This window comes from Cololabis saira, chromosome 13 (assembly GCF_033807715.1).
Source record: "Cololabis saira isolate AMF1-May2022 chromosome 13, fColSai1.1, whole genome shotgun sequence".
Lineage (NCBI taxonomy): Eukaryota > Metazoa > Chordata > Actinopteri > Beloniformes > Belonidae > Cololabis > Cololabis saira.
The window spans coordinates 39,791,053-39,815,923 of record NC_084599.1 but is presented as its reverse complement, the minus strand read 5'-3'; the positions used below and the strand labels follow the sequence as shown (position 1 = coordinate 39,815,923).

Here is a 24,871-nt window from a genome sequence, read left to right as displayed (position 1 = left end):
ATGGAAAACAGTGTTGAGATACTTATAATAAAGTATAGCTCTATATAGCAGCTAACAAGACACAGGACTTCGAGGGACGTTTTTAACTGACCTCAGCGTTGAACAAGTCCTGCAGGACACACGCTTGGGAACTTTTTCATGGAGACTCTTTCGGTTGCCATGACAACACATGCGTTCATAGCGCTCAGTAACTGGATAGAAGCTGTAAAGGGATTAGAAAGTATGGACCAAATGTACATTATGGATTTATTGCTGATAATTAACAGCAACGAGCAGATATTTACTCACCTCATGTGCTGTTTCTCCTCAGTCGTGGTGATGCCAGCCAAACAAGCGTTACCTTCCTACGAGCGAAGCATGGCTGTCAGAAGCCGGTAAAACCCCTAACTTGCACTTGATTGCAGCATAACAACTTCAAGAATAGATATCAGACTGTGAACAATCATCTTACTGCATAATTCTGCTAACTGTGTCTAGGGCGTGCTGAGCACCCAACAGTTTCTGTCGTTTTGTTGACAAGAAAAGCTGAGATGATGATGGTACTTCCAGAACAAATGCATTGTTCTCAGTTTGAATATGATACACCAGCATTAACAACCCCTTCCCCAACTCCTTTGTTCATCACAGTCTTCAAGTAAACTCAAATTAGTAAGAATACCTGCAAAAAAAAAGAAAGCGTTCATGTGATGAATCTATACGCAAAAAAAATATAAAAATAGTTTATTTGTTTTGTTGGAGACAGTTTACCTGAAGTGGGGACATTATTGTCAATTTAACTGAGGAACTACATCTTGCTAGTACCGGGTTGGACCCCCTTTAGCCTTCAGAACCACCTTAATCCTTCGTGGTATAGATTCAACAAGGTTCTGGAAACATTCCTCAGAGAGTTCGGTCCATATTGACATGATGGCATCACGCAGTTGCTGCAGATTTGTCTGCTGCACATCAATGAAGCTCCCGTTCCACAACATCCCAAAGGTGCTCTATTTGGACTGAGATCTGGGGACTGTGGAGGCCATTTGAGTAGTGGACTCATGTTCAAGAAACCAGTCTGAGATCATTTTTATGACATGTTATCCTGCTGGAAGTAGCATCAGAATATGTGGTGGTCATAAAGGGATGGCAACAATACTCAGATAGGCTGTGGTGCTGACACAATGCTCAATTGGTACTAATGGGCCCAAAGTGTGCCAGGAAAATATCCCCCACACCACTACACCACCACCACGCGCCTGAACCGTTGATACAAGGCAGGATGGATCCATGCTTTCATGTTGTTGATGCCAAATTCTGACCCCACCATCCGAATGTCGCAGCAGAGACTCATCAGACCAACGTTTTTCATTCTTCTGTTGTCCAGTTCTGGTGAGCCTGTGTGAATTGTAGCCTCAGTTACCTCTTCTTAGCTGACAGGAGTGACCCGGTGTGGTCTTCTGCCGCTGTATCCCATCCGCCTCTAGGTTCCACGTGTTGTGCGTTCAGAGATGCTCTTCTGCAGACCTCGGTTGTAACGGGTGGTTATTTGAGTTACTGTTGCCTTTCTATCAGCTCCAACCAGTCTGGCCATTCTCCTCTGACCTCTGGAATCAACAAGAGGTCCATAGAACTGCCGCTCACTGGATATCTTCTCTTTTTCGGACCGTTCTCTGTAAACCCTAGAGATGGTTGTGCGTGAAAATCCCAGTAGATCAGCAGTTCCTGAAATACTCAGGCCAGCCCGTCCGGAACCAACAACCATGCCACGTTCAAAGTCTCTTAAATCAACTTTCTACCAATCATCTTGACCATGTCTACATGCCTACGTGCATTGAGTTGCTGCCGTGTGATTGACTGATTCGAAATCTGTGTTAACAAGCAGTTGGACTGGTGTACCTAATAAAGTGGCTGGTGAGTGTATATGGTGGCGTGGCGTTGATTAAACACAAAATAGACCCAAGTTTGCTTCTCTTTTTGTGTTTTTAAGGTTTTTTATGGTTTGCAAAATAAGAACCACCAGACTGGTTGGAGCTGATAAAAAGGCAACAGTAACTCAAACTAAAACATTCAGGAAATTTTGATATGGGCATGCCCTACTGCCCATTCGACCCCTCTTGCTGCTTTGGTTTGGGGCTGTAGTGGTTGTGTTCGGGGTGGTTCTATGTCAGTTTGAGTTGTTTATGGTTGTATTGCATTCATTCCTGTGCTCCTCGCAGGGGGTGTTGTTTAGGGTTGTTAATAAACTACACATCACGCTTCGGGGTTGTGTGGTTTAGGGTGATTAATAATGGCCAAGAAGAAGTTTAGGGTTGTTAACAAACCATTTGGCAGGCATTTTTACTTAAAATGTATGTAAATCACAGCTTCATCAAATTTGAATATGATGTAGTCCGCAGCGAGGCACGTTTTGAAACATTTGAGTCATGTCCCAACAATAACCAAGCATCCAAAGTCAAATGGACATTTTCTTTTCAATTGAAAGTTTAATATCTAAAAAACTGTAATAATGAGGTTGAAAGACCTTTTGGTTAGAAGCCAACCAAGTCTGGGAACATTTGAATGATGTCTCTACGATAAAGTTCGGCCGACCAATAAGCATCCGAATTTTCACCTTCTTTTCCGCTTCTTGGCATCTAGCGTTGCCACGGTAACGCTTTTGACTGAGAAAAGGCACGATGGATCCACATGTGTTGATGTATGCCATGCATGGGTGCACGTTCCGGTTCAGGCTACATTAACAAATAGGGTTTTTTTTCACCATGGTAAAAAGCCCCATCTGAATGAATGGGGCCATTTGGCCTGGATTTTGACATAAAATTTCCTTAAATAACAGCTTCATGAGATTTAAATATGTTGAAGTCCACAGCGTGCCGAGTCGGGGAACATTTGTACGATGTCTGTATGATAACCTGTTGTGTAGCAACAAGCGTCCGAATTTTTTTTTTTATTGAAAATTAAAAATCGCAAAAACCAAAAAGTTGGCTTAATGAGGTTGTACGGTCCTTTAGTGCCAATCGGGCCGGTTTTCTCGGGCGTGTTTTATTTTTGGGGGATTTTTTTCTTCCATATCAGAACGGGGTCATGCTGTACAGCCGCTGCTGCTGCTTTTTACGACTTTAGCTTTCTAGCAAAATGCTAGCAACATTGCCCTTTGGGCCGTTTTGGACAATTGCAATGTGGTCATGCCACTACTTGGCATGACCATAATATCCATTCGTTACAACCGAGGTATGCAGAAGAGCATCTCACAGTTAACAAGTGACTTGTTAAACTTGTTGGGCTCTAACGATAAGTGATTTTGGTTTGGCAGATGCTCACATGGAGCATAAACTACTTTGTATCCATCTGTTAAAACATGGGAGACCTTCGACATGAAGGAAGTCTCAACAGATGCCTCAAACAAACACATCCCATGATCAGCCAGACTATGTGAGCAAACTTCAGAACAATTAAAGTGGAAATGAAACGTGCATGTTTTGGCACTGGTAGTGGTCAAATATATTAAAAAAACGACTTTGTCTAAAATCTGATTTTTATAAATTGTGAAACCCATAGAAATAACACATTTATTTTCGTAGTTTCTATCTAGTTCTCTGGCTAGCGAGCCGCCATCTTGAAGTGACGTCGGTGCTTACGTCACGGGGTTGGTTGGTGCTTTGAACGCTCTATTGACAAGACAGGACAGCAAGTGGTTTTTGCGAAAGATCATGGATGAGGACGAGATTGAGAGGACTGTGGAGGTCAGCAACCCTATGGCCAGTGGCGAAACAACTCATCACCGAGCCCCGATGCAAGATCATTAAACCGAGCCTGCCCATCACAATGTAAAACAGACACGCTGTGATTGACGCAATCTCACAGCAGATGCATCACCATTCAAATGACAACGGGCACTACTGACAGCTTTAACCCTTAACACAAGCACAGCGCAGATAGATATGTTTAAAAAAAAATCCCATATATAGCACATTATAACCAACAGCATAACGCACACAGTGCGCCGGTGTGCGACAGAACACCGGCAGTGCCAACAGCTGAGAATAAACCCACACAGCGCGCAGATTGAAATTTGGTGGCACGGCGGAACACCACGAATAAAAACATCATAAACTCGCATAAACACAAACAAATTAGTGATAGACTATCACTATAACAAATATTAATAATAATGGGTCATTACTTACAATTACAGTTTGACTTTCCGGGCCTTCCGCTGGGCAAAGTCATTAATTAATTCCTGACAACAGTTCAACTCTCAAGCCTGATTTATGGTTCCGCGTTAAATCGACGCCGTAGGGTACGCGGCGACGCGCGCCGTACGGTGTGCGTCGCCGCGTACCCTACGGTGTAATCTGCGTTGGTGTAACGCGGAACCATAAATCAGCCTTAACTCCTTTCCTCTCCTCACTCGCCAACTCTTCCTCTACGCAAATATGGGTTACACATGCGCACTACACCGCCATCATCCGAGATCATCTATAAATTAAAAATGTTATTTAAACTAGATATATCTTTATAACCAGCCCATAACATTGATGTAAACACAAAAAAAAAAAAAAAAAGTCCAAGCCCGCACGTCCCCAGGTCCTGCGCGTGCGGGCCCTGGACAAGTACTGAGTACTGGAGTACTGGAAAAGTAAATTAATTTGATCACGGTGATGATTGCACACCATGTTGATGGACGCAGGTGTTGCTGCAGAGCAGAGGTGAACTTTTTTGACCGTGCTGTGGAGTATAAAAGCCACGTTTTTTTTATTGTTGTTTGAGTGGAAAATGGACGTAAAACCCAGAGGCAGTTGGATGCATTTCGTTGTATTGGAAAACACGATCTGTAAGTAAATAATCTTTATTGGAAAAAGCGGACATTTTCATCATCGTGTGCAATAATGATTCATCACAAATAAGTGAAGTTAGCAACCAGAGGTAGCCTTTTTAATAGGCAAAAGGGGACACAAGACTTAGTTTTTTTTATTTTGGCGTAATTCCCTTGTTTACGAAGCAGTATGGTGTGGAAAAACGTAGGTTTTGGCTGAATTGCTTTGTAGCCCGGATGTTTATAATAGAGGTGGTTCATTTTTAATTTCTGACTGTCTTTTTGGCTGCTATATTGTATAGCTAAACTCTTCTGCTGACTGCTGCAGAGATGATATGGAGATCTAGGGGGAGTGTCTGTGCTGTCAGCGACAGGTGTTATGAGTGCTGTTGTTTGGAATGAAAGATGTGTTCAATGCGGGAGATGTGAAACTTTATTTCAGTGATGATGATGTCAAACAGCTAGGTTTCTGTGACTGATGTTTGTGAATACTGCCTTTGCGTTAGGGGCTATTACCTGTCTCTTCCCTGCCTCTTTGGTGCGTCTCACTGCTCTTTCCTTGCGGCGGACTGATGACTGATGTCAGTGTGTACAGGGCGGTCTGTAGAGCACCAGTTATACTCAGAGCAAGTACCAACCAACCCCGTGACGTCACGGCCAAGATGGCGGCGTCCGTGCTATGAAAGCTATAACGGGAGTTCTTTTTATTTTTTATTGTATTACGTTTTTCATGTTTATTACATAATTGGTGAATAGAGTGGATATCCATTTAGCAAATAATGTATACTTGACTGACTGCTTCATTTCCACTTTAAAACAAACTCATAAGACATTTTGAAACCAGCATGGTTTGGGGCTTGGGCTTGGGGTTTCTGGATTCACCCCTGGTGGGGGTCTTTCTGTCCAGCAGTTTTTCCTCTTGCCTGTTTTTCTTTGGCTCTCTCTCTCTCTCCGGCTTTCTTGCACAGTCCAAAAACATCAGTGATTATGAGCTGCCTAGGCAAAGCAAGGCAAGGCAAGTTTATTTGTAGAGCACAATTCAACACAAGGTAATTCAAAGTGCTTTACATCAACATTAAAAGCGGCAAGACACAATTAAACAGTAAATTACAAATAAAAGGAAATAAAATGATAGGAAAAGAGGTAAAATAATAAAAAGCACAAGTTGTTAGGCAGTAAGGGCAGTAGAGTCCAGCAGGTAATTATTTAATTAAACAGTAATGTTTTTTGGCCTGATTTAAAGGATCTACAGTTGGAGCAGACCTCAGATCTACAGGAAGTTTGTTCCACCGGTGAGGAGCAGAATAACTGAACGCTGCCTCACCTTGCTTGGTTCTGGTTCTTGGGACACACAACAAACCAGATCCAGATGAACCTCAGGGGTCTGGGAGCTTCATAGGAACTAACATATCAAGCAGGTGTTTTGGTCCAAGACCATTCAGGTCTTTGTAGACCAGCAGGAAGATTTGAAACTCTGGAAGCCAGTGTAGCGAATTCATGACCGGTGTAATGTGGTCCAGTTTCCTGGTGTTTGTAAAGCAGTGCCTGTGGTTGCGTCCAGTACTCGAGTTGTAAAAAAAATCAGGGGGGATTGTGGATTTTATCATATGGGGACAGATAATTTGTGCTGATTACAAATAATATAATATATTACAAATAATAGCACTGACCAAAACACCTGCAGAAATACTGCAGGAATGACATAGCAGCAGTTAAATGCAGCCTTCTGTAAGCTTTAAATATCCACTGGGCTTACATCAAATACATCAAAACACAACAATAAAAAACACTTTTCTGAACTTATCAATATGCCTCTGTCCTTCACAGGATAAGTAAAATGGATCACTGCAAAAACTCAAAATCTTAACAGGAATATTTGTCTTATTTCTAGTTAAAATGTCTCATTTTAGTAAAAAAAATGTCATTACACTTAAAACAAGACTCATCACTGGAAAAAACAACAATTTTCACCTGTTTCAAGTAGATTTTCACTTAAAATTAGCAGACAAATCTGCCAGTGGAACAATATTTTTTTGCTTGTAATAAGAAGATAAATCTTGTCCAACTGGCAGATTTTCCTACTTATTTCAAGTAAAAATGTACTTGAAACAGGTGAAAATTGTCAAATAAGTTATTTTTCTGGTGTTATTTTTCTGGTGTTGACTCTAAATGTTGAAATAGCAGTTGTTGAGGAATTTATCAAACCAGTTCAGAAGTCCGCTTTGTGGTTTAGTGAGTTTTATTCAGCAAGCCGGCGGTGGGCAGATCTACACAGACCAAAGTCTGGTTGATATGCCGACCCAGATTGATTTGGCTACAGGGTTTTTATACAAAAGTTCAATCAACAATGAGAGGAATAAACCAGCCCAGTGAGAGCCAGTTGGAGGTGTGACCCTTAAGCTTTGGGACCACCCCTGAGGGATCAGGAATCCATATATGGTTTTGTCTCTGTAGCGGCTGGAAGTCGAATCCACTCCCCCGGTGCCTGTCTCAGCAGGGATGCAAGACGCAGGAACTTGTTTGAGACAATAGGCCACAGACGTAAATCACCACATGGGGTGCTCTAGTGTTCCAAGTCTGTTTGAGGCAACTTCCAAGGTGTGATAGGAAGTCGAAGCTACTTAAAAGGTGTTGAGTCCAGTTCAAAGCCCTGCAGGAGGTAGGACTGGGGCAACCTGCCCCTGCAGGGGGGCCAAGCTGTCACAATGCTTCATCACAGTAAAACCACATTCATTGATTAAATGACATAAGGGATGGAAAGGGGGGGTGGCAGTTTTACAGGGGGGATGATTTGGACCGTATTTATTTCAGGGGGGATGCCATCCACCCTCATCCCCCCTCAACTCCAGTACTGGTTGCGTCTATACGTGGCCTGGCAAGCTGTCCAGGGTGAACCCCCACCTTTTCACCCCAAGAGATGTGGGGTAGACTCCAACCGACCCATGTGACCCCGCCTTGGAAACATATGTAGAGGATGGATTGCTGGATGGACGGATGTTCAGGTTTTGTGGTGATACCTTTTTTGTAAAAACGTAACAGTCAGCGTTAGTCGCGCTTTAGCTTGGAGGTGGTTTTTAAATGGGACCTGGTTGGTGATTTCAAGATTACTTTCAATCTTTATTCTAAACTGAGATGCTTCTGGTCATAGCTGTTACGTTTACCTTACATACGGGTAAATAAAAGTTTAGTTCTCCTCCCCAAATGCAAAAAAATACTGATAAAAACATGTGAATATTTAACTGAAGAAAGCCCCAACCAATAGTGTTCTACGGATGTTCAGTATTTTCTAGGGTGCATTTAATGTGCATTAAGCAGAATCCAGATCCAGGTATCCTTATTTACCTCCCAATTAACAGAAGTGTAAAAATGGAAAGAGATCATAATCCTGGCAGTATTAAAATGTAAAATGTATTTGCTAATGCACCATGGTTGTATAATAATGTAAAAGTAATTGATTCCCCAAATGTTGCCTCCATGCAACCACATTATAATCAAGATAATGCAATTCTGGATCCCTGCACATAATCAGTGACATTATCCTTCGGCTCTGTGTTCGACAAAAGTGAATTACATGAGAACTGTTCACACCCAAAATAATATCGTAGAGAGAACTTTGTCTTAAGTTTATATAAATGGCTATAGATGTGTAGGAGGGGGAAAACTATAGTTAAATGCAACAATAGGGACCTGGACACAAGGAAGTCAGAAATCAGTGATTTTGGTTCCCATTGTACAGAAGAGTATTAGGGCCAGGCAGGAGAAAAATAAAAATAATATTTTAGAGGCGGAAGATTTTTTTTTCATTATGCACTTCGAGAAAAAAGTGGAAATATCGAGAAAAAAATCGAAATGTCGAGAATAATGTTGAAGTACAATTTCGAGAAAAAAGTTGAAATGTTGAGAAAAAAGTTGAAATATCGAGAATAATGTTGAACCTTTCTGCTGTCTTTGGGTCAAGGGAGGGTGAAGGGAGAAAAGAAGGAATGAAGGAAAGGAGGAAGTAAGGAAGAAAGGAGAAAAAAGGAAGGAAGTACGAAAGGGAGTAAAGAAGGGAGGGAAGAAGGAAGGAATGGATAAAATAAGGAAAGAAGGAAGGAAAAGCAAAGAAGGTAATAAAGGAACGAATGACGGAAGGGAGGTAGGAAGAAAAAGGAGTAAAGGAGGGTAAAAAGGAGGAAAAGAGGAAAGGAAGGAGAGAGCATGGCAGGAGGAAAGAAGGATAGAAGAATTGGGTCATTTTGACCCAAAGACAGCACAAGGGTGAAGTACAATTTCGAGAAAAAAGTCGAAATGTTGAGAAAAAAGTGAAAATTGTGTTTATTAAAGTTGAAATGTTGAGAAAAAAGAAGAAATTTAGACTTCATTCACGAAATTTCGACTTTATTCGTGAAATTGTATTTCAACTTAAAGCGGCACTATGTAACTTTTCCACCTTAATATCATATTTCCAGAGTCATTGTGATGGTACATCAACTTCCAACAGGTTTAATGAACCTCTGTCATGGTCTGAGGGGTCTGTATCTCCTTCACTGGCACTATGTAACTTTGAGGAGCATGGTAGGAACCCTTCCACACTAAAAAACTACACATTTTTACGGCTTTGACTGCTTTACGGCATACGTCACTTCCCCCTCCTTCCCGATTTGTAGTCGAGACGAAAATGGGCGGGGCGTGGAGCTCAGAGCTCAGCAGGAGCTGGTAACCCGTTGCTGTGTTGTAGCTGCAGCAGCTCCACACAACAGACGTGGGGAAAAGATCGTTAATGGTTTAACTTTTCACCGCTTTCCTGCTCGGAGGCAGAATCACGCAGGCCAAGTATCTGATAACAAAGTAAAAGAGTGAAAGAGTCGTCGGCTCGGTTGGATCGCGGCTGTAACGACCAAACATAACGTTCCTCAGTAAACAGACACTCACACAGACCGGGTCGGATCAAAACACGTGTTTATTAAACCACAAACAAACAAACACTCACACAGACCGGGGTCGGATCATTTAAACTGGTTTTATTCTCCACTTCTCCAGCTAAACGCAGTTGCTGGCCAGCTCTCTGCGGTGCGATTAATTTTGTTGAGGAAAAAATATTAACTATTTGATTTGTAGCTGCAGAGGAAAAAAATAATCTCACGAGGAAAAAAAAATATTGCTCACGCCTCGGAGCCTCTTCAACATAATATAGCAGAAAAGAAAAGTAAGAGTAATACAAAACATGTACTGTATGTTGTACTATTATACTAATTTATTGAAACACATGGCGAGTCAAACATTTACCAAAGCAGCTGCCAAACACTCCTAAACAAGGTAGCTGAAGACGGTGGTTCTGCAGAACTGCGGCAGTAAATCCTTCTAAAGAGTGCAGCTCCGACGAGGAGCCCCATTCTTTAGTAGGGATTTCATATGGATCCAGACCGTTAATAATCATTATTTTCCAGTTAAATTCCAGTTCCTTTCCAGCAGTTTAACATCTTTTTTTTTGCGTTCCGTCTGTTCACTTGGTGAAACAGAAAAGCGTCCCGTCTTCTCTCAAAACAAATGCAGCGACGGGACAGGAGTTTTCCGGCAGTACGCGCTGGTGCTCATGGGAAACGTAGTGTTCTTTCTGGTAAAGCACTACCGCTTTTGTCCAAAAGATGACGCCAAACTCAGAAAAGCTGAAAGTTACGTTGTGCTGCTTTAATCTCAACATATCGACTTTTTTCTCGAAATGCACAATAAAAAGAAATCTTCCCCTCTCAAATATTTTTTCTCCTGCATGGCCCTAATACTCTTCCGTAGCATTCAGATCAGCGGCACGGCCAGTAAATGAGGAACGATAGCACTCGCTCCATCTAAAAGGTCACCGTAAACTGGGCCCGGTAAATCCCGCTGAAGAGCGAGGCTTTCAGCAGAAACAGCCCTGGAAGTGGAGCCACTCTCTGCAATTCAGAACAAATCCCTGGAACAAACTGATTACATAAATAACTAAGGCGGGATTAGCAGCGAGCGGCAATCGCAGTTGGTCGCTCCCAGCACTCCAAGTTGCAAATAGCACACACACACATTGTATATTTATGAAAATGGATGGTTCACAGAAAGGATCAGTCTATTAGTTACCTCCAGGATTTCTCAATTTAACCCTTCCTTTCAATTCAAATGTGTCTGGCAGACAGAGCAATAGAAAAAAAAGCTATTCTGTTTAATGCTGAAAATGTCAAAGTTCAAAATTGAAATGAAAGAATGGCCACCGTCTTTCTACCCCGAGAGCTCGTCTAATAAAGCCCACTCTGTCCAGTCGTGTTGCATCACCTTCTGATTGGGCTGACAGTAAATGGCAGGGTCTAATTTTATCACGGAGCAAAATGTTCTCCAGCAGCTAATTCAAGTAAGTGATTTGCCCTTCATCACGGTGAACGTACATGTGCTTTTAATAGTCGGCCGCTCAGAGCACATTGGGTCGGGACTAATGTGACTTAGATGTGATTTGGATATTTGGAACCGACTGAGTAGCCGTTTGGTTGTAAAATAAATATGGATGGATTAAGATCCACCAGCTGCAGCCACCCCTTTATTGACTGTCATAAGACATCAATGTGTCAATGTGTCATGCTTCGTCAAAAAGAGCTGTATTTAGACCAACTCTAGGAAAAACTGATCACGTTAATCCACCATGAATTAACTAATGCAGTAACAAATAGAAAACTCGTCTTCATTTGGAAACAAGAAAGGAGAAAAGAAAAGGTCACAAAGCCAAAATCGACCATTTTTTAGGTTCCTTCAGATGAAATAAGATGATAGATGGATGGATGGATGGATGGATGGATGGATGGATGGATGGATGGATGGATGGATGGATGGATGGATGGATGGATGGATGGATGGATGGAAGAATCGATCTACCTATCCATTGTATAATAATATGGATGGATAGATAGATATATAGATAGATGAAAGATATATGCTTTCATCTATCTATCTATCTATCTACTTACCCTCCTAAACTGTTGAAGGTATTGATGCACAAATACGTCCTTCCTTCCACCGAACAAGGGGACGTATCCAGAGCAATGGACACGAGCCAACGAGAGCGTTTGATGGCGCGAGAGAAATGTTTACACATAATCGCTCTCAGATTCCTTCTGGAATAGCTCACGTTGTTGTCGGAGCAACTTTACTAGCGGTTTATAAATAAGTTGGGCCTCGTCCACTACAATAGGAGACCTTGATGGCCGACATGTCTCACCACATTTCCTGGATTCAGATTACCCACGATCAGCGGGCGTCGGGCACTGCCAACCACACTCCCGTCGTAGATGTTGCAGGGCGGAAAGTCCAAGGCCCAGTCCCAATCCCCCCACTACTCCTACTTTTCAGCCCAACCCCTAAATTTTGCGCGTTCCCGTGAGGGTAGTGGTGTCCCAATTCCTCTTTGCATATAGGGGTAGTGCACATATCTAGGGGTAGAGAGTATGAATCTAGCCCATCACAGCAAGGGTTTTCAGATGCACACTAGATGACCGAGGACCAGAAAAATTTCCCAGAATGCTTTTCGTCGTCATTTGCGGACTGAATCAAAAAAAAAAAACATGCCGGACATTTCTTATTTTTTAGTGAATAAAATCAATATTTTGAGTTAGTTTCTGCATAAAAATGCATTTTGATTACATTTCTAGCAAGAAATATATATTTTACTTTCATAATATTCACTCAGTGAATGTACATAATCACTCGTTTGCTCGTTATTGCAAAGTCTTTTTCAAACCTCCCCAAAATAAAGGCTGATTTATGGTTCCGCGTTACACCAACGCAGAGCCTACGGCGTAGGTTACGTGGCGACGCGCGCCGTACGCCGTACCCTACGCCGTAGGCTCTGCATCGATTTAACGCGGAACCATAAATCAGCTCCCGAGCCGGCAGGCTGTTCTCATTCCGACATTTTCGGAGCAAATTTCTTAACAGGCGTAGCTACAACTGTTAGATTTCATCTATTAAACCAACATTTATCTTCCTAAATGATTTATTTCAGCCAGCGGTAATTCTCCACAGAGCTGCAGGTTTCTCCCCGGGACAATAGCGCAGGTCGACCCAGCAATCACGTCTGAACTCCGGCTGCTGCGCCCCGGACCAGCGGCTCTTCTCATCGCCGAAATCTTCGCAGCAAATTTCTTAACAGGCGTTATTTGGATAAACTAAGCCCAGGTTGGGGATCTTAACGGTTACTTTTACGCCTGAAAAAATATTAAAACTTAATAAAGTGGCATATTAACAGTGCTACAGCTGAAATTAAAACAACTTTTAGCTCTGGGCTTCCTGATATGGTGTGACGTTTGTGCAAACGTAACTACGCAGTCGCTTACGTACCCGAACGTAAACCACGCAGTGACGTAGCAAGCAAAATTTAGGGGTGGTGCTGAAAAGTAGGGGTAGTGGGAGTATTGGGACTGGGCCCTGGGAAGATTACAAGTGCCCTAAAATGTGTGGCTTGAATTTTAGGGGTAGTGGTAGAAAGTAGGGGGTGTATTGGGATTGGCCCCAAGTGTCCTATCCTCTTTCACTTGGTCCTCCATCAGGGCACCATCACACACGCACACACACACACACACACACACACACACGCACACGCACACTCACACGCACACACACACACACCTATAGAGGATGTCAAACCTGGCTGTATGAGCTGTTGTACCACATCTTTGGTATTTTTTACCATAGATTTCATGATGATCTCAGGAAAATGTGCCAGTTAGTGATGAAAGAGAGTACGATGTAATTTCAGGTGACTCACAAGGCTCCGGTGACATGTAACGTACGAGCTCTTAAAAAGCCTTGCCACAGTCCATTTGTGTTGTTTTGGGGATTAACTCACAAGCAGCTGGTCTTGTGAACCGGATGGGGATTGTGCTGCTTTACAATAAATACATAGGCGCCGGTCTGCATAGCAGGAGAGCGATATTATTATGACTTTTTCTGAGTAAAATAGTCTGAGGGTTGTGTGGTGAAAAGCCCCTGCAGGGTTTTATCCCCACGTTGACTCCTGACGTGTGTAATGAGCTCAGGTTTCCTCGCAGAAACCCTCAGGACTGAGCAGTGGACGGCGGGTTCGCCATCGGCCACTTTCTAAGCTCCGGCAGAGCTCTGGAGAAGAAGAGGTTTTCAATTATCTGTTTCCAAAGTCATTACTTTTGTTCATTTTTAGAATGACTTTTTTGTCCAAATGATGGCATAACTGGTGAGTTATTAGTGGCGTAGAGCAATCATGAAAAGGAAGTGGAAAAACAAGTTCCTAAAAATATCAACTGAACTGTCAAATTGAGAAAAACAGCTAAACCCATCCAGAATAAATTCATGGTAATCACATACTGTCTCATCATCACACAGGTTATCAACTAAAAGAAGAGTGGAGGTTCGGTTTGGTCCACATTGCTGTCGTTTTATTTGTTCCTTTTGCTTTTCTTTTCTACAACCGTCTGTATACAGTATATACGGCGGGTTCATGCTGCAAAAGAAACTCGTTTTATTTTATTTTATTTTTTACTAATCCAGTGGTTCCCAAAGCAGGAGGGGCACAGTCTGTATGAATAAATGAATGGACGAATGAATGAATGAAGGAATTAATGAATTAATGAATTAATGAATTAATGAATTAATGAATTAACGTTTGGACATTGCTAACATAATGGACAGGGTTTTTGATGGGGCTTCTTTGTTTTAAATAATTTTGAACAGAGATGCATTTTTTTAAATATATATATTGACATCAATGATGAATATTACACCTTTTCCATGCAGGAGAAAAAATATTTGAGAGGGGAAGATTTTTTTTTATCGTGCACTACGAGAAAAAAGTCAAAATGTCGAGAAAAAAGTCGAAATGTCAAGGATAATGTTGAAATACAATTTCGAGAAAAAAGTCGAAATTTTGTGAATAAAGTCGAAATTTCGCCTTTTTTCTCAACATTTCAACTTTATTCATGAAATTTTGACTTTTTTCTTGACATTTCAACTTTTTTCTCAACATTTTGACTTTTTTCTCGACATTTTGACTTTTTTTCTCGACATTTTGACTTTTTTCTCAACATTTCGACTTTTTTCTCGAAATTGTACTTCAACATTAATCTCGACATTTCAAATTTTTTCTCGACATTTCGACTTTTTTCTCGACATTTCAACTTTTTTCTCAACATTTTGACTTTTTTCTCGACATTTTGACTTTTTTTCTCAACATTTTGACTTTTTTCTCGAAATTGTACTTCAACATTAATCTCAACATTTCGACTTTTTTCTCGACATTTTGACTTTTTTCTCGAAGTGCATAATGAAAAAAAATCTTCCTCTTTTAAAATATTATTTTTATTTTTCTCCTGCCTGGCCCTAATACTCTTCCGTACACCTGACAGCAAATAATAGTGTTGCTAATAAATAAAAACTTGAACACTTGGACAATATGACATTGTAAATGTGGTTTGTTGTTATTTAAACTACAATCACTGAATCGGTCTCCCGGACGGTTAAAGGTTTTACGTGAATAACTTTGTCTAAACAAAATCTACAGGTCGGTCGCTGCGCGACTTTTCTCCAAATGTGAATGTTTTTAATATAAAGTGAATAATTATGAAAATAACAATACTATAAACCCTCAATAAATCTAGAGAGAATCAAGAGAAGCAGATGTATCCATGAACACACACCGCCCTTTGTGTGTGGACTGTGTTTAGAGGAGTGCGCTGGTGTCAGTTTTTGATCTATTTTGAAACTTCGTTAATACATTTCAATAAAAACAGGAAGTTTGGGAACCTCTTCAATAAATCTAATGTATCTTCATTGGGACCTGAGACAGATTCTGTCCACGAGGACTAAGATCACAGCCAGCCACAGAAACAGAAGACGGTGATGGATGATAAAGCATTCCCCACCAATGTCAAAACAGTTTTACATGTAAATGTTTCACCATGTAGCAACTCTGTTTACCGTCAACGGCAAAAACCATCGATCTGGTGACCAGGAAAATACTCACCAGGGGGAAACATGATCTGATGTCAGAAAAGACTCTATTTAGGTCATTTTTATGTTTAAGTTGTTCTTTTTTCATGGAAAGCTTGTGCTGTGAAGGGATGTGAGCGATCCCTGAGCTATGAAACTAAAAAGTATCGGTGTCCATTTCAATAAAAGTCAACGGAAAATAAATAAAACTCTTAATGATAAGATACACGGGCCAGAAAAGGGGTGAAATGTCCTTTCAATTAACTTTGCAGATCGCTCTCATCTCACGGTGATCCCTTTTTCAACCCTTTCATTTTTTCTTCAGGTCATAAAATACTTTGGTCTTAATTTTGTCGTCACTCTGGGACGGTAACAGACATTTGACCCAGTGAATTATCACATCCAAAGGCGTTAAAGCTCAGAAGAATAGACGACATAACAGAAACATGCAGCTACTGTACATCGCCATGTCGTCCTGGACATTAGGCTAAAGCAGGGGTCGGCAATACAAAATGTTGAAAGAGCCATATTGGACCAAAAACACAAAACACAAATATGTCTGGAGCCGCAAAAAATGAAAAGTCTTGTACAAGCCTTAGAATGAAGGCAAAGGGTGAACGGCAAAATGTCGAGGAAAAAAGTCGAAATGTTGAGAAAAAAGTCAAAATGTTGAGAAAAAAGTTGAAATGTTGAGAAAAAGGATGTCGAAAGGATGTCGAAAAAGGAACAAAAAAGAGAAAAAAAGGAAAAAAGAAGAAAAAAGAAAAAGAAGAAACAAAAGAGAAAATAGAAGAAAAAAGAAAAAAGAAGAAACAAAAGAGAAAAAAGAGAAAAAAAGGAAAAAAAGAGGAAAAAAAGGAAGAAAAAAAAGGTCAAACATTTTTGAAAAAGCTCCAGGAGCCACTAGGGCGGCGCTAAAGAGCCGCATGCGGCTCTAGAGCCGCGGGTTGCCGAGCCCTGGGCTAAAGCAACTAGGCTGTTGAATGTTGTAAAACCACCGTGGGACAGCGGTGGCTGCTGGAAGAGAAGCTTAACAAAAGAGATTAAGATTATGTGATAAAATAAAGCCGGCGGACCACCATGAGCTTGCTTTTATTCTATTTTTGTCTTCTAACTTTGAATAAAGTCCCTGAAATTACTTCAGGGATACACTAAAGACACATGTTTTTTTTTTAAACCACATACTCCCATCACTATCTATACAACTTCAACCTAATTATGTTTGCGAATCATAAAAAACACTATTCTTTTGGTGTTTGATACTAATTATGTTGCGTAAAACCCCCCCTCGTCAAAAGCAGTTACACTCCCTGCTGTTACATGTGCACTTTATTTGTTTGTGATTTACTTTTTGTAACCCCCTGTTTTGATCCCACTTAGGAGAAGGGGATATTTTTCGAGCCTTTTATTTTCCTCCATATGAGGTTAGACATAATTACATGGAAAATGTAACTGACCAATGCACTTCTTGTACAATCTTTGTGATGCATATGGTTCATTGTTTTACTTTGAGCTGCTTAAAAAAAACAAGGAATCTTAAGTTAGTCTTTACAAGTGTAAAGTTGGGACTACATTGTGTTTGTATTTATGAAGGAATTCAGGTCAAAAGCTTTTGGAGCTTGTGGAAAATTGAATAAACATTGGCATACAGCTAGTATATTTGCCCTTTCTCATGTTGTTAACAGTATTAAAAACATTAAAAAATACCTTAAGGTAATTTAGAACAGAAAAAAATGTGTGAATAAATGTGCGATTAACATGCAATTAATCGCGAGTTAACTATGGACAACATGCGATTAATCGTGATTAAAAAAATTGTAGTAAAAACACAATCTGCATGAGATAAGATGTAAAATTAGCTTTAATATTAAAAGAAATGTTTGATTTTGAAAGAAAGTGTTTTCTAAAGATACTGTATGTTGTTAGGTCTATATGTTCACTTGTGCACGTACTTGTGAGTAACCAATAAAACACGAGGCCTTATCTCGGTTTACATTCGTGTTTTTACAAAACAGACAGAAGTGAGAAGATCTGGCGTGTTTACGACTGAAAGTGTTCTTGGATCTCGGCGGCGACTGGCAGCCGCTCGGGGACAGAATCTGCGGCGGGGTCGCCCTGTTCCAACGCCGTAACCGGGTTTTATTTTAGGTTCCTCTTCTCGTTGCCAAGTGTGGCACCAGATCAGATGGCGTGAAACATGCTGTTGTGGGCGGTCAGGCTTCCGCTGGCATAACGCGAACAAGCGTTAAACAAGCACACACGTCCAAGGCCACATTCTTGATCTTGTGACTCAGCTCTCCGGTCTGTTGGCAGCAAGGAGGGGAGGAGCATGTGCTGACTTGCTAAAGTTGGAGTCACCCTTGAAAACACTTCATCTGAGTCACCCCATCGTACTCAGCCTGAAAACAACAGAAATCCATCAACAGAGAGACTGCCAGGAAGTAACTAAACTAAAAACATCAGCCATTTTGAGTCACTGGACTGGTAGCTGACATTTTACAGTAGAATTTATTTTTTTTCACAACAGTGGACTTATTATTTGTAATTACGGTGGCCGACAAGGGCCAAACGCACTGCAACGGCCTAATGCGTCTCAGTTAAGGAAAACGGCTTCAAGTACAGAAACGATTCAAATTCACAAACTAAAAACGAGGTACAAAAAGAGGAACGTGGTGCAAATGAAAAAACCTGCTGCAAAAAACAAAGACAAATGCAGCATCATCAAACGCGCTGCAAATAGAGAAACGATGCAAAGCACAAAACGATATAAAACAATAAAACCATCTTCAACAGAAAAACGCTTCATAACCGGTCACTACAACCGGAAGTGCTCGAAACCTGCAGGGGGCATTTTCTTTTTACATAGCCATTTGTGCACTTTTATGGAGCTGCTGCTTAATATTATTATATTATTATAATGACAATATTTCTATGTCCACTGCACTCATAAAACTGTTGATGTGGTCCTTTTTTTCAATCTGTGCACTTTGGCAACAACAGTCTCAAATAGAAATTGTTGTGTAGAAAATCTTTAGATTTCATTTCCTTTTAGGCAAGGCAAGGCAAGTTTATTTGTATAGCACAATTCAACACAAGGTAATTCAAAATGCTTTACATCAACATTAAAAGCGGCAAGACACAATTAAACAGTAAATAACAAATAAAATTAAAGCTGCAAGCAGCGATGACCATGCCCTCACGCGTGCAATTTTCACCAATAAAAGTCAAGGACTCAAAACTAAGTCAGATGACACCACCCACGACTCTGTATGTCAAACCATTCAAAAGTTATGGCAGAAAATAGGAACTATCAAATATGGACCAATCAGATGAAGGGTGGGCGCACTTTTTGGCGTCTATCATCGCCATGGTAATTTTTTTGACTGAGAATAGTAATGTCCATTGTCGCAGGATGGAGACGCACACTTTGCTGTATAACACACCTGGGTGCACGTTACGGTTCGGGCGAAGAAACGGCCAAAGAAAAGGCATAAATTGCGCCAAAATTACACGATTAATTCAAAATGGCTGACTTCCTGTTCAGTTTCAGCCATGGCTCCAAAAGACTTTTCTTTAAGTTGCGACATGATACAGGTGTGTACCGGTTTTCGTTCATGTACGTCAAACCGTATTGTGGGGCTTGAGGCACAAAGTTTTCTAGGGGGCGCTGTTGAGCCATTAGGCCACGCCCATTAATGCAAACCATTAAATATCATTTTATCGCCAGGCCTGGCTTGCATGCAAAATTTGTTGAATTTTGGGGCACGTTTAGGGGGAAAAAAGGCCCTAATTTCTTCGGAAGAAAAACGAGAAAAACAAAAACATTTCCTACAGATACCTATTGGCCTTCGCACTGTAAGTGCTCGGGCCCTAATGATAAGAAAAGAGGTAAAATAATAAAAAGCACAAGTTGTTAAAAAGTAAGGGTAGCAAGAATTACGTTTCTATACGGTCAAAACGTTCAAAGACCGGGTCAAATACAGTATTACAAAAGTAATCTGTACCAATTCGTATGGTGAATTAAACCAATTTGACAATTCTATGCTACAAGGCCTGTTTCCAGGTCTTATTTCACACAACTTTTAGGAAATAGTTGTACATTAAATCATATTATTAAATCATTTCTGACGTCCCTTTTTCTGGGGAACAAATGGACCAAACGAAGGAATGAACTGTCACAGGCAAAATCACACACAGAGATAAAAGGAGCTAATTACGTCTTTCTCTCATATGATTTGGAGGGAGGAGTGACTGGTGCCGAGGCGATGAGTTAATTAACAGGCTCAATGAGTCTTTAATTAATGACTGGATGTGAGGAGGACTGGGCTGTCTCTTGGTGGGTGAAGCAGTGTCCTCCGGCTGGGAGGCTGGCGGCTCCGTCCCGGGTTCCCAGAGTACATTAATCAGTAGCGGTGCTTGTGGAGCGCTTAGTCAGAACACGCGCTGTGCGTAGGGCAGGGATATTCAACTGGCGGCCCACGGGCCACTTGCGGCCCGCCAGGAGCTTTTATGTGGCCCCTGGTCATATTTAAAAAATAGCGCTGTTAATATGCCACTTTATTAAGTTTTAATATTTTTTCAGGCGTAAAAGTAACCGTTAAGATCCCCAATCTGGGCTCAGTTTATCCAAATAACGCCTGTTAAGAAATTTGATCTTATGTTTTCGCCGATGATAAGAGCCGCCGGTCCAGGGAGCAGCAGCAGCCGGAGTACAGACGTGATCGCCAGGTCAACCTGCGCCGTCGTCCCAGGGAGAAAGCTGCAGCTCTGTGGAGAAGTATCGCTGGCTGAAATAAATCATTTAGGAAGATAAATGTTGGTTTAATAGATGAAATCTAACAGTTGTAGCTACGCCTGTTAAGAAATTTGCTTCGAAAATTTTGGGATTTCTGCCTGCCGGCTTGGGAGCTGATTTATGGTTCCGCGTTAAATCGACGCAGAGCCTACGGCGTAGGGTACGATGTAGGGTACGGCGTATGGCGTACCCAAGCGGAACGTAGGCTCTGCGTTGGTGTAACGCGGAACCATAAATCAGCCTTTATTCTGGCGAGGTTTGAAAAAGACTTCACAACAACAGGCAAGCGAGTGATTATGTACATTCACTGAGTGAATATTATGAAAGTAAAATATATATTTCTCGCTAGAAATGTAATCAAAACTAATTTTTATGCAGAAACTAACTCAAAATATTGATTTTATTCACTAAAAAATAAGAACTGTCCGCCATGTTTTTGTTTTTTTGATTCAGTCCGCAAATGACGACAAAAAGCATTCTGGGAAATTTCATTTCAACAGATTAAAATTTCATGAAGCTGTTATTTAAGGAAATGTTATGTCAAAATCCAGGCCAAATGGCCCCATTCATTCGGATGGGGTTTTTTACCATGGTGAAAAAAAAACCTATCCGTTAACGTAGCCTGAACCGGAACGTGCACCCATGCATGGCATATATCAACACATGTGGATCCATCGTGCCTTGAAGTAGCAATACTTTTCTCAGTCAAAAGCGTTACCGTGGCAACGCTAGATGTCAAGAAGCGGAAAAAAAGGTGAAAATTCGGACGCTTATTGGTCGGCCGAACTTTATCGTAGAGACATCATTCAAATGTTCCCTCGGTTCACTCGGACTCGGTTCGCTTCGGACCAAAACATCTTTCAACCTCATTATTGCCAATTATTACAGTTTTTGAGATATTAAACTTTCAATAAAAAAAAAAAAAATGTCCATTTGACTTTGGACACTAGCCAACAGGTTACCGTAGGGACATGATTCAAATGTTTCAAAACTCACTGTGGACTACAACATATTCAAATTTCATGAAGCTGTGATTTACATCAATTTTAAGTCCAAATGCCTGCCAAATGGCCCCATCCCCAAAGGTTTATCAACAACTTTTAACGGTTTATTAACCACCCTTAACTACTTCTTGGCCATTATTAATAAGTCCCATTATTAAAAACCACACAACCCTGAAGCAGAGGTTGTGTGGTTTATTAACAACCTTAAACCACTACCCCCTGCAGGGAGCACAGGAATGAATGCAATACAACCATAAACACCTCAAACTGACATAGAACCACCCCGAACACAAACACTACAGCCCCAAACCAAAGCAGCGAGAGGGGACGAATGGGCGGTAGGGCATGCCCATATCAAAATTTCCTGAAATTTTCTAGTTCTATTCTATGACTCTAAATAAAAATGTAGTCTCTTATAATCGGGCAACAATAAGGTTTTTTTTCTCATTGCTATTTTTGCTGACATCGAAGAGGAACCAGGGCAGCAATGCTGTCTGCACTTAAGATGCTAAGACTGACAGTGACGCACGCTCTGCTGTTTTTATGCCAGCAGAAAACATGCACCTGTGCATCGATGCATGCTGGGTCTTCCTCAGCAGATCCAGGCATCGGGTTTATGTATCTTTTTTTTTGTGATTAAATGTTTTTATTTATATTTCTTTTTTTTTTTAATTATAAACGGTGGCATCCACAATGATGTCAAACAAACATTATGAACATATTTTCACTCCCTTCCAAACCCACCCCTCGGACCTAAGCATTTGATGAAAACAAAGCTGTAAGCAGCGATGAACGGGCCCTCGCACCTTTGTGCACGTTCAGGCTGCAGTGGAAGCTTGTATGACTTGCATGTAGATTCTTCAGGCCTGGACATTTAGCGGATGAAACCACCCACGACTCTCTGTATCAAACCATTCAAAAGTTAAGCCAGAAAATAGGGACTATCACATATTGACCAATCAGATGAAGGGGGGGCGTGCTTTTTGGCGTCTAGCGTCGCCACGGTAACACTTTTGACTGAGAAAAGTAATGCCCATCGTCGCAGGATGAGGACCCACATTTTGATGTATAACACACCTGGGTGCACGTTATGGTTCGGCCGAAGAAACTGCCGAAGAAATTGCATAAATTGCGCCAAAATTGCAAGATTACTTCAAAATGGCCGACTTCCTGTTGGGTTTAGGCCATGGCGCCAAGAGACTTTTCTTTAAGTTGCGCCATGATACAGGTGTGTACCGATTTTCGTGAAGGGGAGGGGCTAATTTGCACCAATTATGTTCAAGGACCACCCACCCACGACTCTTTATATCAAACCATTCAAAAGTTATGGCAGAAAGTACGAACTATCAAATATGAACCAATCAGATGAAGGGGGGGCGCGCTTTTTGGCGTCTAGCATCGCCACGGTAACTTTTTTGACTGAGAAAAGTAATGCGTGTAGTCGCAGGATCGAGACACACATTTTGATGTATAACACACCTGGGTGCACGTTACGGTTCGGGCCGTATTAGTTAGTTAGTTAGTTAATGTATTTGTCCACAAGTGGAGATTTGTCTTTTGTCTCATAATTCAAAAACAACAGTAACATGACACATCAACAAACACTTAACATTTACACGTAAAACATCTTAGTGGCAAAAAAGGAGGAACAACAAGGGCATGTACATGCCCTTGATACATGCGACATGATACAGGTGTGTACCGATTTTCGTGCATGTACGTCAAACCGTATTGTGGGTGCTGTTGAGCCATTTTGCCACGCCCCTTTAATGCAAACCATTAAATATCAAATTTTTCCCCAGGCCTGGCTTGCGTGCAAAATTTGGTGACTTTTTGGGGCACGTTTAGGGGGTCAAAAAGGCCCTCATTTTGAGAGAAGAAAAACGAGAACGAGAAAAACAAAAACGAGGATAAAAACCAGAAAACTTCCTACAGATACAATAGGGCCTTTGCACTGCCCTAATAATATCAAAAACTGGACAAGGATAGCTGCAACAAGGTAGTCTATATCAATTTAATATACATCTTTCAAGTTTGGCTGTCATTTGATCTGCTGCCATATACCAAAATAAAATGTTTTGTTGTTTTGCATTATGGGTTCAGGCTGTAGATATTTCCAGATAGATGATATCAAGAAAAGTCAAGTGGGAGAAGTGAAGCGTGTGTGGTGGTTTCCATCTTACTGCAATTATCTTTTTTGCGGTTGTTAGGCCAGCAAGCAAAGTGGGTTTATGTATCTTTAATGTTTTAAAAACAATTCTTTTGCAATGCTTTTTGAGAAAATTGTTGCAAATTTGCAGATCCCTCCGTTATTGATTGATACAGAAGTTACGCCGGATACTTTCTGATGATACGGACTGTGTGGAGCTGCAGGGGATCTCTCTTGTCAGCATTCAGAAATGAGGGCATGGAGAGGGATCTGAAAAATCTGCATTGCACCAAGTTAGATAACATCAAAGACATTAATGCACACGCACACAGTATCACAACTTGCATGGTCTGGATTTTAGCTTCTTAATTTAGCCAGCCTTGCAGGGATTTCAGATCCTGGAGGTCGTGGGGGTGTTGCCTCCATCTCTAGAGGCATGAGGCCGACTTGTGTGTATAAGAGACGTGAGAGTGCTGCTGCTGTTTTTAGCCTCTCCCCTCCAGGAGTCGGCCTCGCTGCATGGCTGAACAGAACATGCACCACTTCCTCCTGACTACACGGATTTGTCAGGGATTGTTTATAAATAGCTCAGCAGCACGTGTCTGCGACAAACTGCAGACCCAGAATGTAGGTCTCCAGAGCTGGAAACGGAGGAGAGACGAGGAAGAAGAAGAGACAGGGACAGGAAGCAAAGATGTTTTTTTAATGACAATTCGACACAGTTCAGTGTAAAAGGCTTGGATGCGTCCGCCTCGGTTTCCATCCATCTTACTGATGAAGTCGTCTGCTCAGGACGGCACATCCTGGTTACCAGATATGACTATTATAATATACCTGGGCTGGTTGGATGTTTTATTGCTGCTGAGTATTTGGGATCAGATGTCTTGACTTTAACCGTTGTACTGTCTTTGGGTCAAAACGACCTAATTCTCTGTTCCTTCTTTCCTGCTGCTCTCCCCTTCCTTCTCCCTTCCTCTTTTCTTCCTTCCTTCCTTCCTTCCTTCCTTCCTTCCTTCCTTCCTTCCTTCCTTCCTTCCTTCCTTCCTTCCTTCCTTCCTTCCTTCCTTCCTTCCTTCCTTCCTTCCTTCCTTCCTTCCTTCCTTCCTTCCTTCCTTCCTTCCTCCCTTCTTTTCTCCATTCCTTCCTTTCTCCCTTCCTTCCTTCTTTCCTCACTTCTT

The 24,871-nt window shown here is 41.3% G+C and overlaps 1 protein-coding gene across 2 annotated transcripts in view; it reads left to right on the top strand.

Moving 5' to 3' along the window:
- LOC133458705 (regulator of G-protein signaling 8-like) overlaps window positions 1-24,871 on the top strand; it is a 61,145-nt gene that overhangs the window by 3,876 nt on the left and 32,398 nt on the right. The window lies entirely within an intron of this gene.